Below are 13,652 nucleotides of genomic sequence, written 5' to 3' on the forward strand. Positions count from 1 at the left end.
AACTTGGAATTTGTTGGAAAGTTTGGAAAGTGAATAACCTGTTGAGACAGCTGTAGACAGGTGAGCATGAAGCAGAAAGAGGAAACGGCTGGTGCAGGAGCTGGGCTGCATGCTCACTGAATCTCCAGGTTTCTGCAGCAAGCCACGGAGGACAAGGGTGCAGAGGTGTTTTGCTGGATGGTCTGCTCTGCCCCCACCCTGAGCCTGGCTCTCTGCCTCTCATACCTTCTCTGTGTCCTGGAGGCTACCTCTGGACTGCACCGATGGTCTCCCTCACCTGCTGGCAGTGACTGTCTCTTACACCCAGTGTTCTTGTTGCTGTCCCCCTTCCTAGCCCTTTGGGCCCAGGAGAGGTGATGGCTCCTTGCACTGGAAATCATCAGAGCAGGTGACTCAGTCTTCCCCCAGTTCTGCCCTGCCTTGTCAACAACCCCCTCCTTCAACTTTTGCCATGTCCCCATTGTTTCAACTGGGACTATGATTGATGCAGATGCTTTAGGGTCACATCGGGGAGGTTGCAAATGACAAGGTGATGGGATTGGAAGCAGTGTGTGGCGAGTCGTGGCTCACAGCTCCTCGTTAGGTTCTGAGCACAGTCATGAGGACTCAGCACATACCAAGTGGCCAAACCTATGGAGAGCTGAAACCCCCTAGGGCTGATCTTTAAAAGAGGACTTTAAAACCATCATCCCAGGGGAAATAATCTAGGTCAAAGAGGCTGCTGTGGGAAGGGTGCAAGCTGGCAAGACAGAGCTGACGAAGCAGCGAGCGCTGCTCTCGATGCAAGCGGCCAGCCTGGTGGTGATGGGTGGGTGCACATATTCCAAGTCTTGTGTAATTCCGTCCCTTAACGTGGCTGATTTGACTCAGCACTGCTGGGGAGCCACAGAGCATTACAGAGCATTCCTCATTAGCATTATGAGCTCATTACAAGCTTCTAAGAAAAACAAAAACATGGGGGCTAAGTTGCTTTATAGCAGCCTTAGTTTTTTGTTTTTTTTAAATATGATGCTTCAGATAAAACCCTAATTTACAGAATTAAGACATGGCCAGGCAGCCCCTGCCCATAATTTTGTTATTTCCACTCCCCTTGGAACAGTTTCGGGAATGAGGGGAAAGGCACAGGGGGGGAAGGCCAGGCCATGCCCACACCTTCCCTGACGTTGAGGACGTGACCTCTGAAGACACGGGCTCCAGTCCCAGCTCTTACGCTCACCAGCTTTGAGTTTTGGGTTCTGTTTTCATCAGCTTTTTCATTGCTGTGACCAAAAGACCTGACAAGAACAATTAGCAGAGGGAAAGTTTATTTGGTACATGATTTCAGAGGTCTCAGTCCATCATCAGCCAGCTTCATAGCTCTGGGCCCGAGGTGATGCAGAACTTTATGGCAGAAGGGTGTGGCAGAGGACAACCGCTGAGGACCTGACACCAGGAAGCAGAGAGAGAACTCTCCTCAACACGGACAAAATAGAAACCCAAAGGCACACCCCCAGTGACCCACCTCCTCCAGCCACACCCTACCTGCCTACAGTCACCACCCAGTTCATCTCTGTCCGTAGAGCAATAACTGATTGGATGAGAACTCTGATCATTTCACCCTGAACCTTCTTGAATTGTCACACATGAGCTTTGGGGGACACCTTATAACAGGTTCATTTCTCAATCTCTGAGCTTTGGCTCGCTTGTCTATAAGCTGGGAATGGGAAATAGGTGCAGCTCCCTGTTCTGTTGTGATAAATTCATTGGTGGTGACAGAACCAGACCAGAAAGGGAAGCAGAGATCAGAGAAACCCAGGACTTCCTTGTGGAATTGAATCTTCCTTTATCCTGCTGGAAGATCTCCCTATGGGATGGTGCAGAGAACAACTGTATTTTTAATCAATAGCTACATATACCATCGTTTGTAGGAATGATAGGCAATTGTGCTAGAAAGCTTGGGTTTTCAAAGTGACTTTGCTGGTGAGTACAAAAAGATGTCTAGCACAGCCTCCTTCCTTGCCAGATTGTCCCCTCTGCAGGTAGGATGAGGAGAGTTGGTGTTATTATCCCTGGTGGGCATTTCATCCCGGCCATCTTCTTCCCATAATCCCACAGCTCCCAATTATCAGAGTCTTCCCAGTGAAACTAGTTCCTGAAATGTGTGTGTCAAGTATGTGCCAAAACCTGTGTGTGGTTCTCTCATCATTCTTCAATAGTGCTTCAAAGTGGGGATGTTATGGTCCACTTTGAAGAAATCAAGAAACTTAATACCACGCCCAGTAACTGTTCCGTGGCACAGAGTAACCTGCACTCAAATGCTGTGTTCTGAGAAGGAATCATTGGTTGAGAGGTGGAGGGTCCTTCAGAGAGCAGAATGCTTCCTACAGGAAAGTCTTTTCTGCCCCTCAGCAAATGGACATGTGACCAGTGTGATTTGAATGGAACAACTGGGGGTCTTCAGGGTGGGTACATGTGTGTATCCAGGAACATTTGTGTACACATACACCCATGCACAGGTGAACACACACACATGAGCCCTCACTACACCCAACAACACCAAAGTTTATTTTTTGTTTTGTTTTTTGGAAATCCATAGACTGAAGATGAATCTCAAAGCATATGATTATTTTGTTCATGATTATTTTCTAGTTTTCAAGGTGATTGACTATTTAAAAACAACAACGTTGACTGTAAAACAAGCTTAATTCTGTTTACAGATAAACAAAGAGCACTGGGTCTTTCATGCATTTTGTCTAGGAGGCGCTCCAACATTCAATTAATTGAGTTCTTTTGGTTCCCTGTAATGTCCAGATATTCTTTACTATCTGCATGTCTGCCGTGGGTACCTAAGGACCCTACCCTGTACTGTGTGTCTTGGAACAGTGCCTCTGCTCTGGGCAAGATGATGGGACTCTTAGGTAAGGCCTTTGAATAGTGCTGAATAATGCTGTTCTGAGGACTTATCCACAGAAGGAAGTCCTTTTAGTCCCAAAGATAGAAACCATGAGACACAGTACTTTGAATAAGTCAGCCATCCTCTTCCAAAGTTTCACCTTTTTTTCTCAAAACAAAAACCCAACCCAATCCGCAAAACAAACAGGTATGTTATAGTAGAGGCATTTATAGACATTTTTTTTTCTATTTGCTTGTCAAACATATTTTAAAACATTGGCTGCTAATGAAGGTCCTTCTGTGGGACTCAGAACTCAAATCTGCCCCAGGCTCGTGGGCTTGTTCTTCACTTTCGAGTTAAGACTCCCCAGCTGGCTGCCAAATGTGGGTAGCTGGAGGCACCAAGATCAGGGGCACAAGTTTCAGGTTGGCAAATGTGTTTTTGTTCGATTCTTTTTTCTAGTGTGGTTAAGTACTTCACCGTAGTCAGATGAAATCTGATCCTGGGGTCTAGGCATTCTACTTAGGAGTCAAAATCTCCTGGGATCCGAGTCTTCAGGATCCCAAAGCTCCTAGAGCTGAAGCTTCAAGAAATGTCTGAGTTGTTGGAAGCCTGGCTCGGAATAGATGCTGGGTCTCTCTTAGGCTTGAGACAGGACTAGAAAGAGATGAGTGTGTGGCGATGGAGGGAAGAAAGTGACAGGCCCTGGGAGCTGGTGGTAAGGATGCAAGTCTGATTTCTACCTGCTTCCTTAACTACGGGGGTCTCTTCTCTACCTCGCTTCCCCCTTCCTTCCTCCTTTATTCTTTCCTTCCTTTCTATTTTTCAATTAGCAATAATCATGCCATGGAAAAACCTCATTGGCTACCATTCTGCCACTGGCAAAACTCCTACCTTTCATTTATAACTGGTGTAGAAAAAGTAGAGACTAAGGTACAATTTGAACCCAGTTTAGATTTCTAGGCTCACATTTTTTTTAATGTAAATCATGCAACCTCCTTGTCAATTTCTCCCCCTTTTTATTCTTTCTGTTTATTTTCTCCCCTTTCTCCTTTCCTCCTTTATGTCTCTTGAATCTTCTTGTTTCTCTTTCCTGTTCTTTCTCTTCCACTAGTAGATAATCCAGAGCCCTCACATTAAGCCAAAGTTATTAATGGCCAACCATTAGCCACCAGGTATGCTTCCGAGATAGTGGGAAGTTTAGGTGGAAGGAAAGATCTAGATGACATTGGCCCTCTTCAAAGGAGAATGATCATAGTGTGCACACGTTGGCCAGCTGCCTGTCAGGTTGGACAGCCTTGATTATTCATGATCTCTGGAGAATGTGGTGGCATGTTTATGGGCATTATATCTTTCTTCTCCTCTCCTGAGTGGCAGAAGGTGCTTACCCCAAGTTGAGTTAAAGTCTGGGCTTTGTATCATGAACATTTCCCTCAACTGATCAGTGGAAAGAGGGTGAGATATACTTGCCTGAGAATTATGGGACAGGGCATTTAATGTGAGAACGTGCGTCTTTAGAGCAGAAGGAACATTTCAGAATTCCTGAAAGCCCTGTTCTTGGAAGGCTTGAAAGAATCTTCTTCATTCCGCAGTGTCCTCTCCCAACCCCATGGCATGACATCAAGCTTGGGTGGAGAGCGCCCTTACAACCCTGTCAGATACCAACTAAGCCACTCTTTGAACTTCTGACTAAGAATGAGCATGTGGGTGGCCAACCGCATCCAACCTGCCCTGACTCAACCCAATCAGATGTCTGTTGTTGTGAAAGAAATGTGGGGCAGGTCTGAGGAGTTTAAAATGGGTCCTCTTTGTCCCTCTCTGTCCTCCCTTTCAGCCAGTAATTATTACTAAATTGAATTTCAGGAGAAGTCCCTCTCTGACTTCATGCTCGGTAACAGCCTGGAATGTGGCTAGGCGGTTATGGTCCTTAAAGGGAAGAGTCACCGCGATGCGTTCTATAACTTCTAAGAGGTTGTTTAAGCTCCAGCACTTCAAAAGATTCACTGGCAGAGACTTCTTCATTTCTTTTGGCTCTAAACTTCGGTGATACTGAAATAATAAGAGATAACGAAACTGTTCATGCATCTCTACCTTCGGGTTCTGGTTGGCAGGACCCGAAAGCCCTGTGGGGTCTTAGCACGGCACTGATCCTCGTCTGAAATCGCGCCATGCCTACAGTTTCATCGTGTCCTCTGTGGAAGAGCACTAGAACTGCCCCCACGCCCCTCCCCTGCCGTGGTGTGTGCTGATCAGATTATTGGCAGGGTCACCAACTCTTTTCCAAGCAGCTTGGATGCACCACAGAATGATTCTCTTTCGGTGCCAATCTAAACAAATGCCATCAGCTCTCATCTCGGGGAGTATTAAAAACAGAAGAGTCCCTTTGTGACTCTGATTGGCTTTGTGACTTCCTTCGGGCAAGTGCTGGTCCCAGGCTTGTGTCTCCTAGTCATCCAAACTGTGGGTGGGCCATGTCCCACCACAACCGTGGCAGTGAGCTCAGAGGATCCACTCCATTTCCGTCATGCAACAGTTCATCAAAGGCAGTTTTACGGTTCACAAAGGGCCCTCACAGTCATCATTCCATCCGATCCTCCTGACAACCCTGTGAGCTCAGAGAGGCTATGGGACTTGTCCCATATCACATACCCAGCAACTGAAGCACATGGTCTCCAATGCCAACTTCCTTACTCCTGTTGATGGGAGAGGGAATAAAATACAACTGGGCAAGTCCATAGTTTGCACAGTCCTCCGGGGGATCTGCTGGTTTGGGCTGTCTGCTGCTATGCTCCTTTTTGATTTTGGGGTTAACTGAATGCTCAGAGCTCTGTCTGCACAGGGAGAGAAGGGGAGGCCCAGGAGGCAAAGAACCAGGACCCAGAGCTGAGGGCATTTGCCAATCCTTTCACCACACTCTCCGCTAGTCCTTAAGCAAAAACGCTTTGTAACTATTTCCTTTATGATTTAAAACAAGAGCTTGTGTTTATGAAGGGCTGTCCATATGCCAGGAACTGGGCTAATGCTTTATTTATGCCCATAAAATGAGTTTCAGAAGGCTCAGGCCGTTTGCCCTGGCTGTGCCCTTTGCCTGGAGCACCTCCCTAGACATACCTCTGTGACTTTTCCATCCCCGCTGAAATGTCACATTTTCAGTGAGTCCTTTCCCATCCCCTCTGATGACATAGCTCACACCGGGTATACTCACACTCTTTCCCTCTTACCCAGCTTTATTTTTCTTTATGGTGCTCGTCCCTAATTCTGTATCTGCTCCTCTGTAGTATCTTCCCCTATTCCTGCCAGAAAACTGACTCTTTAGGGCACTTTCCCCCTGCTGCATACCCAGCACCCAGAGCAATGTCTGGCATATAATAGATATTCAACAAAAATTTGCTACATGCCTTATCTCGTTTTACAGATGAGGATCTGAAGTCCCAAGGAAACAAATCATTGATTTCGAGTGACAAAGCAAGCAAGAGGTGTAACAGAGTCCTGAATGGAGGCAGCCTTCAATCCTGCCTGACTATTCTCTCTTGGCTTTGTTGAGTGAATTATGGGATGCCCAGGCTGCTGGAGGCTCTGCCCTTATCCACTGCCTGCTCAGTCAGGGCTCCCAGACCAAGGTGAAAGGGGCTGGCTCTCTTGGCCATCCTCCCCATGGGGCTGTGCACCAACCCCACCTCCAGCAAAAGAAGAACTCTGCCTCTGCTAATTCCCTCTTCCATCTAGTTCATCCCAATCATCTCCTTTCCTACCACACTGTTTACACTCATGGATTTGTGTTGATGCATATCACGGCCTCCTTAGTCATTGTTTAGCCATTATACTTTGCAGGGGTAATTTTCCATTCCTTGTTTATATTATATTTTGCTTCTCCCTCCATGCACCCTACCCCACCCTTTCTGATTTTTAATGGCAGAGAAAGACTGTTCGGTAACACCAGCAATAGCACAGTTATAATTAAAATGAAAACATTTTGCCAAAAGTGGGATTTTGCTGTGATTTGTTGAATTCCATACTGCCTGGATTATTTACGAGCAAATTCGTGGTTCCTTCCTGAGCCTTCTTGAATAGTTCTCAGTGGCTTCTCTCTCTCTGCGGTCTTGGTGCCAGCCTTGTAGGTCAAGGTGGACACCAGGAGCACAGGTTTAGCAAGGCCTATTGCTGAAACATCTTCAATCTTGGGGTGATCCAGGAAGATCACCCAATATCTCCTCTCTGCTTCTGTGTCCCCTTTTGTGGAGCGTCCTTGCTCTTGTGCAGTTGGAGACTCGGCACCCTCCATGTAAGCATTCACTTCTGACCCAGCTTTGGTTGAAAAGTCCCCTGAGGGGTCCCAGTAATATCCAGTGCTCTCCCTGGGACTCACTGCATTTCCAACATCCTAGAGATTGAAGAGGAAGAAGCCCAGGATCAGAGCTTAGGGTAGAGCTGACTTTGGGTGTGACTTTGACCTTCAAGCCCAAGGTACCTTTCCTGCAGTCCCAAACTTCATCCCCTCCGGGATTTCATGTCCTGCTGTAGATGGTAGCAATGACAGTGGGGACCAGGTAGACAGAGAGGCGGGAGGAGGCAAGAGGAGCCTGTGTGGATGGGAGCCTGCTGGTCCTCAGCAGCATTTCCGCTGCTCCCCAGCTCTGCCAGGAGCCTCGAGGGCTGACCATTTTCAGACTACATTTCTGAGGCTCCTGGGTCAGCAGATATCCAATAGGGTCCAGCCGGTGACATTTTATTTCTTCTTCACCCTCCCAGCTACTTGTATCTGCAGTAGCATCTGTCTCTCTTTTTGAATTCCAGATCCTCTGAGACAGGTGTGCTGTGGTTCCAGTTCCTGTCTGATGCCCCCAGCCCCGGGCTCTGATGACTCTATCTCCTCCTTTGTCCTTGCAGCTGCAACCTGCTGTCACTACCCTCTGATTCTCCTCATCGTCCCCTGTCTGGCTTCTCAGCTTGGCTGCTCTATCGCCTGGGTAACTAATTCCCTCTTCTCCAATCCTTCTGTGTTAGATATTCAAGCATGGTTTTCATTCTCTTCAGTTGGACATTGACTGATACAGAAAGATTTTTTTGTGTGTGTGTGTTTAGAAGTAAAGCTGGATGAGCATTTTCTCTGGGTAAGTTTTTTGTTTTCCCTTAATCATTAGAAGACGTGGCAAAACAGACATGAGCTCATCTGCATAAGTTTATGCGGTTGTATAAATGTGTGTGTTTTTTTATTTTCACACCAGAGCCAGATGAATCAAGATGGCAAAAGTTCTTTGAAAAACGTATTATATTTATTAAATAAAAAAATTGAGAAGAAAAAATGAGAAGTCAAAATGGCTAGGCATGTTCTTGTTTTCGTCTATTCCCTTTGAAATCAGTTTATTTCACTCTGATTTGGGGGTGACTCAAACTTTCTCTTTTACCCCTAGTCCTTGGTTTGTTTGTGGGGGGTGGGGACAGGGGTAGCAGGGAGAGGTGTCAGCCCAGGAGGCAGCAAACCTGCCTTGCAAATGTTAATGTAATACAGCCCTTGGGTGAGCTGGATTATGCAGCTGGGCAGACATGAAATCTCCTCCCCTCATTTGAGTTTTGAGATGTGGCTTCACTGGAAGCTGAAATTCCAGGGGAGAAAAGAACTGGGAAAGGAGAGGGTAAAAGGAGAGGGAAGTGGGAGCCCCAGCTCTCTCTCCCTTGCAACAGGAAGCTCTTTCTTTGTCAGGAAAGCCCTTGGTTCTGAGGCCCGGGTGCTGTGTTGATGCTCCGCTGTGAGGCTGGTTTAGGAAGTGAGTTGAGTTGCCCAGTGTGCTCTCTCAAATGTGTTGGTTGCTCAGCAAATTCAGGATGGAAACATTTTAGGGAAGCAGAAGAGAAGATTATATAAGAAAAGTTGATTTAGTAGAAGGTCAGAGTATGGAATTAAGAAGGATAAATGAAATGTCTATGTTATGGGCTTTTAAGTGTGTGTGTGTGTGTGTGTGTGTGTGTGTGTGTGTGTGCGCGCGCGCGCGCGCTTGTGCGCTCATGTGCATGTGTGTGACTAATTTAGGCCAGCTGGGGTGATCTCACAGGGACCCCAGGGGCCAGTGTGCTGCTCCTCCATGGAGAGCCTATTTCCCCTGGAAATGTGTACTCAGGTGCAGCTGAAGGGTCTGAGGTCATGGCTGAGACCCTGGCCAAGCGCCTCCCAGGCTGCAGCCTCTGTTTCCTCTAGAGTGTGTTGATGGAGAGCCCTGGTTCAGAGGCCAGAGCCAGACCATGAGTCAGTGAATCGTGCATGAGGACAGCATGGATTATCTTTAGAGCCTAGTGGCCCCTGCCCATCCAGACAGCGTCTTTCTTCTTGGGGAAGTTAAAAGTCTCTTTTCCATCTTCCTTCTTCTATGGCTTCTGAGCACTTGGGGTGGTCCATGTCTCTGGGGGCAATTGGCAAGGAACCTTTCCAGAGAAACAGAGAGGAAGCCCTCCTTGTGCTCTTCCAAAGCTCTGGTAGACTCAGGATTTATGTAGAACCCAGGACGTTGCTAAAATTCCTAAAAGGGCCAAGGCCTCTTATATTGGATCCATGCAACAAAAGTGCAAGGAAAGGAAGGGATATGAAAGAGAAGAAACGGGAATCTCTTGGTGGGGTTCCATTGTAGACTCCTATGACAAGAAGGGACGAGAAAGTTCATATTGACCAGTGCACTGCCTTTACTTAAATAGTATTCACCTTCTTGAGTTTACTAACCAAGTGGCTGTGAACCTGTGAGAGCTGGCCTCAGTTTCTTTTGTTCACAGTTGTATCTCTAGCTGAGCCTAGCGCTTGAGAATAGAGGGGAGGTTTGGAGTCATCCCAGGATTCCTGAATACAATGAGCAAATATAGGAAAGCATTTATTTGCAAGAGATGCACAAAGCCTGAAAAACAATTGGTGGTCCTCTTTTAGGGAATGGAGGCCAAGCAAGAGAATATGGAATGCCTACGGTGCACCATCTCTTGGATTTTTGTCTGTGGGACTCAACCAGAGGCACAGAATCAGGGATTCCTTTCTCTTTGGGGCCACAACAACCACTAAAGATGTGAAAAGTTCTACAGTTAAAAAATAATCAAAGAGAAGCTTACAGCACCATTTGAAAATTGAAATGCCAGCCAGTTTACATCGGTGAAGTGGCCTATGTGGGGCCTGTGGCAGAATGAGCAGCACATGTCTGAACGTGAGAGAAAGAGAGGGCCTACTGTGTGTTAAGCCATGGTCAAGGTCAAGGTATGGATACTGTGTAGCCAGATCTTTCCATACTTCAGGGCAAACCAAAAAAGTTTATGTGTACTTGAAATACCCCAATTTTACATATTGGTGACTCACTTAAAAAATAATACAGTTCACACACACACACACACACACACACACACACACACACACAATGCTTAGGAACTATATTCTTCTTGCTAATTATTGGCCTCTGCCCCAGTGGAATTCAGGCTGTCCCATTATAATCCACCCCAAGTAGAACTTCTTTACTCTCTCTCTTTTATATTTTTTTAATCATGGAATGTAAGAGAGGTTTTTATGAACTTCAGGGGCAGGAAAACCAGTAATGCCGCGGTGGTGCTGAGATCTTGTTTTCTTTCTTTCTTTTAATTTGTTTTAATTAGCTATACATAACAGCAGAATGCATTTTAGCACATCATACATAAATGGAGTATAACTTCTCATTCTTCTGGTTGTACATGTTGTAGAATTCCACTGGTTATGTAATCATATATGCATACAGAGTAATAATGTCTAATTCATTCTACTATCCTTCCTACCCACATACCTGCTCTCCTCCCTTCATTCCCCTCTTCCTAATCCAAAATATATCTATTCTCCCTCCCCTTATTTTGAATTAGCATTTGCATATCAGAGAAAACATTTGGCCTTTGGTTTTTTGAGTTTGGTTTATTTCACTTAGAATGATATTCTCTACTTCCATCTATTTACCTGCAAATGCCATAATTTCGTTCTTCCTTAAGGCTGAGTAATATTCCACTGTGTATGTATACCACATTTTCCTTATCCATTTATCTGTTGAAGGGCATCTAGGTTGATTCCATAGTTTGGCTATTGTGAATTGAGCTGCTATAGACTTGATGTGACTGCATCACTGTAGTATGCTGATTTTAAGCCCTTTGGGTATAGCTGGGTCAAATGGTGGTTTCATTCCAAGTTCTCTGAGGAACCTCCATACTGCCTTCCATATGGTTGCACCAATTTTCAGTCCCCAGCAATGTATGAGTGTGCCTTTTCTCCCACATCCTCACCAACATTTATTGTTGCTTGTATTCTTGATAATTACCATTCTGACTAGAGTGAGATGAAATCTTAATTTGTTTTAATGAGTTAAACATAACAGCATAATGCATTTTGGTTTTGATTTGAATTTCTCCAATTTCTAGGGATGTTGAACTTTTTTTAAAATTTATATTTGTATATCCATTGTATTTCTTCTTTGGTGAAGTGTCTGTTCAGATCCTCAGCCCATTTATTAATTAGTTTATTTGAGGTTTATTTTTACACCTGTGTGTGGTTGCTCTTTCACTTTAACCCAGGTTCCTCATTTCTCCTGCCTCCTCCGTACCTTCTGTGGCAGTGCTGGGCACTGAGAGGGCACACATTAGGTATGTGTTGCCTTCCTCTAAGTCTTGCTACATGGGTAACGGAAAGATCTGGGGCAGGTAGGAGTCAAATTTTTCTGCCTGTTTGTCTTCAGTTCTTAGAGACTTGTATTAGACCCCTACAGTTGTATAGCAAATTATCCCCAAATGATCCCCTTTAAAAAACCAACCATTTATTATCTCACACTTGGGCAGGTCAGGAATCCAGGGACCTCTTAACTGGGCATCTCCTAGGATCTGCCATGAGACTGCGTGGGAGGTACCAGCCAGGACTGCAGTCTCCTCTTCAGACTAGACCCCAAACTCACTCACATGGTGCTGGCTGGGTTCAGTTCCCTGTGGGTGGCTGGAGGAAGGGCCACCTTCTTCACTGAGTGAGGGTCAGAGATGTGCTTCAGTCCTTTGCCACGTGGACCTCTCCATCACGTTGCTGCTAAGATGAGATGTGGCTTTCCCTAGAACAGACAAGCAAGGGACAGAGCAAAGGAGTGCAAGAGAGGAGCAGCTGTCTTGCTGTCTTCTTGTCGGGTTATCTCAGAAGTGACGCCATTGCTGTTCCCATATTCTCTTCACTAAGGGAGACTCATGGGGTGCATCCCACACTCAGGGGAAGGGAATTCCATAAGCCCTAGGACTGTCACAGTGGTAGGACCTTTGGAGATGGTGTTTTGAACCTTCCCTCCTGAATATTTTTCAAATTTCCTTTTTGATCTAGAAGAGCCATGACCCCCAAGACTTCTGACTTCTTATCCCATCCCTTTCCAAGAAATGACAGAAATTGAAGGCATTTGTTCTTCCTTTTAATTCATTTCAATATGAAGAAAACACCAGAATGAATACATAAATTTTAGAGCTGAAATTCGGGTAGTTTGGGGGGATACATGAAAAGGATTATGTTCCTAAAGGTACAGTAGATTGTGAGTCAATCAAACATGAAAGTTTTTCTACCTGTTCCCAGGTCAGGTGAGCTTGGTCCTACAGTGACCAGCCTCTGACACAGGAGAAACACAGTATTGGTGCAATGGGACTTCAGTTATGATGCAGGCGTTGGCTAGAGGAATGGGCAAAACCAAATTAAGTTTTGAACCTTAGGCAAAATTTTCTTTGGATAAATCAAATAGATCTGAATAGGGAGTAAGGCCAGAAGTGAGCATCCAGAGATGTAAATTTATGAATCTGAGGTTGTTGCAGAAACAAGAGGCCAGATGCACCACTGGTTGAGGCAGACATGGAAACCAACATCTAGAAAGTGCTGCAAATCTGCAGAAACTCAAATTTGTTACAAATCAAGCAGATCAAAAGGACCCTGAAAGGCACTTGGTTTTGTTTTCTAGAATGTCCACTGAACTGTCTTATTGGGGAAGGTACCTCTTAACTGCATCTCCTGCAGGCAGGCGGGATACCTTAACTACTGGAGGTCTAAGGGTAAGACAGTTAGTAGATCCCCATAGACAGGAAGCTGGCATCAGGGATGATCTGGCAGGACGTGTATTAGAGGTCAGGGACAGGACACCCCATCAACTGAGGAGACTGCACTCCAAAGAAGGCTCCCTGGAGAGATGGTGAAACAAGCCTGAATCTTAATTACTGAGGACCAAGACACAGCCCAGCAGGAAACCGGGGTTTAAGACAGGCTGGGTCCAGAAATAGGCAAGAACCTGATTATTAGGGAGCAAGGGATTCCAGGTCAAGCTGGACTAGCAGCAAGAGAGCAAGAGCAGACAAAAGTTCACCACTGCCAGAAACCAGGTTTGGGCTCCGGGTTTGGCATGGGGCTGGGTGAGACTTCTGGTTGACATCAGGCTGTTCACTTGCCAGGGGCAGAGTAATGCAGGAACCCGGAGCCAGGCTGGACGTGAAACCCTGGCGACCCTGTGACCAACTGCACTCAGTACTCTCTGATAATACCTCCTGGGAAAATCAGACAAATGCTCTTCTGAGAGGCAATTAGGTTTCAAGATTTCCTTCCCCCATCCCGACATCAGCATGAAATTGGGGACTTGGCTTCCAGAGCTCTGTTTTCCCTCCCCCTTGTGAAGGGCAGGGTGAGGGAAAGGACACACAGGACAGAGCAGCCCTCTGCTTCCACAGCCTTGGGAAGAAGAGAGAGGGGTGTGCGCTGGGGCCATGTGTGCGAGCCACAGGGCCCTTCTCTACCTCTTTA

This window comes from Ictidomys tridecemlineatus, chromosome 7 (genome assembly GCF_052094955.1).
Source record: "Ictidomys tridecemlineatus isolate mIctTri1 chromosome 7, mIctTri1.hap1, whole genome shotgun sequence".
NCBI classification, from domain to species: Eukaryota; Metazoa; Chordata; class Mammalia; order Rodentia; family Sciuridae; genus Ictidomys; species Ictidomys tridecemlineatus.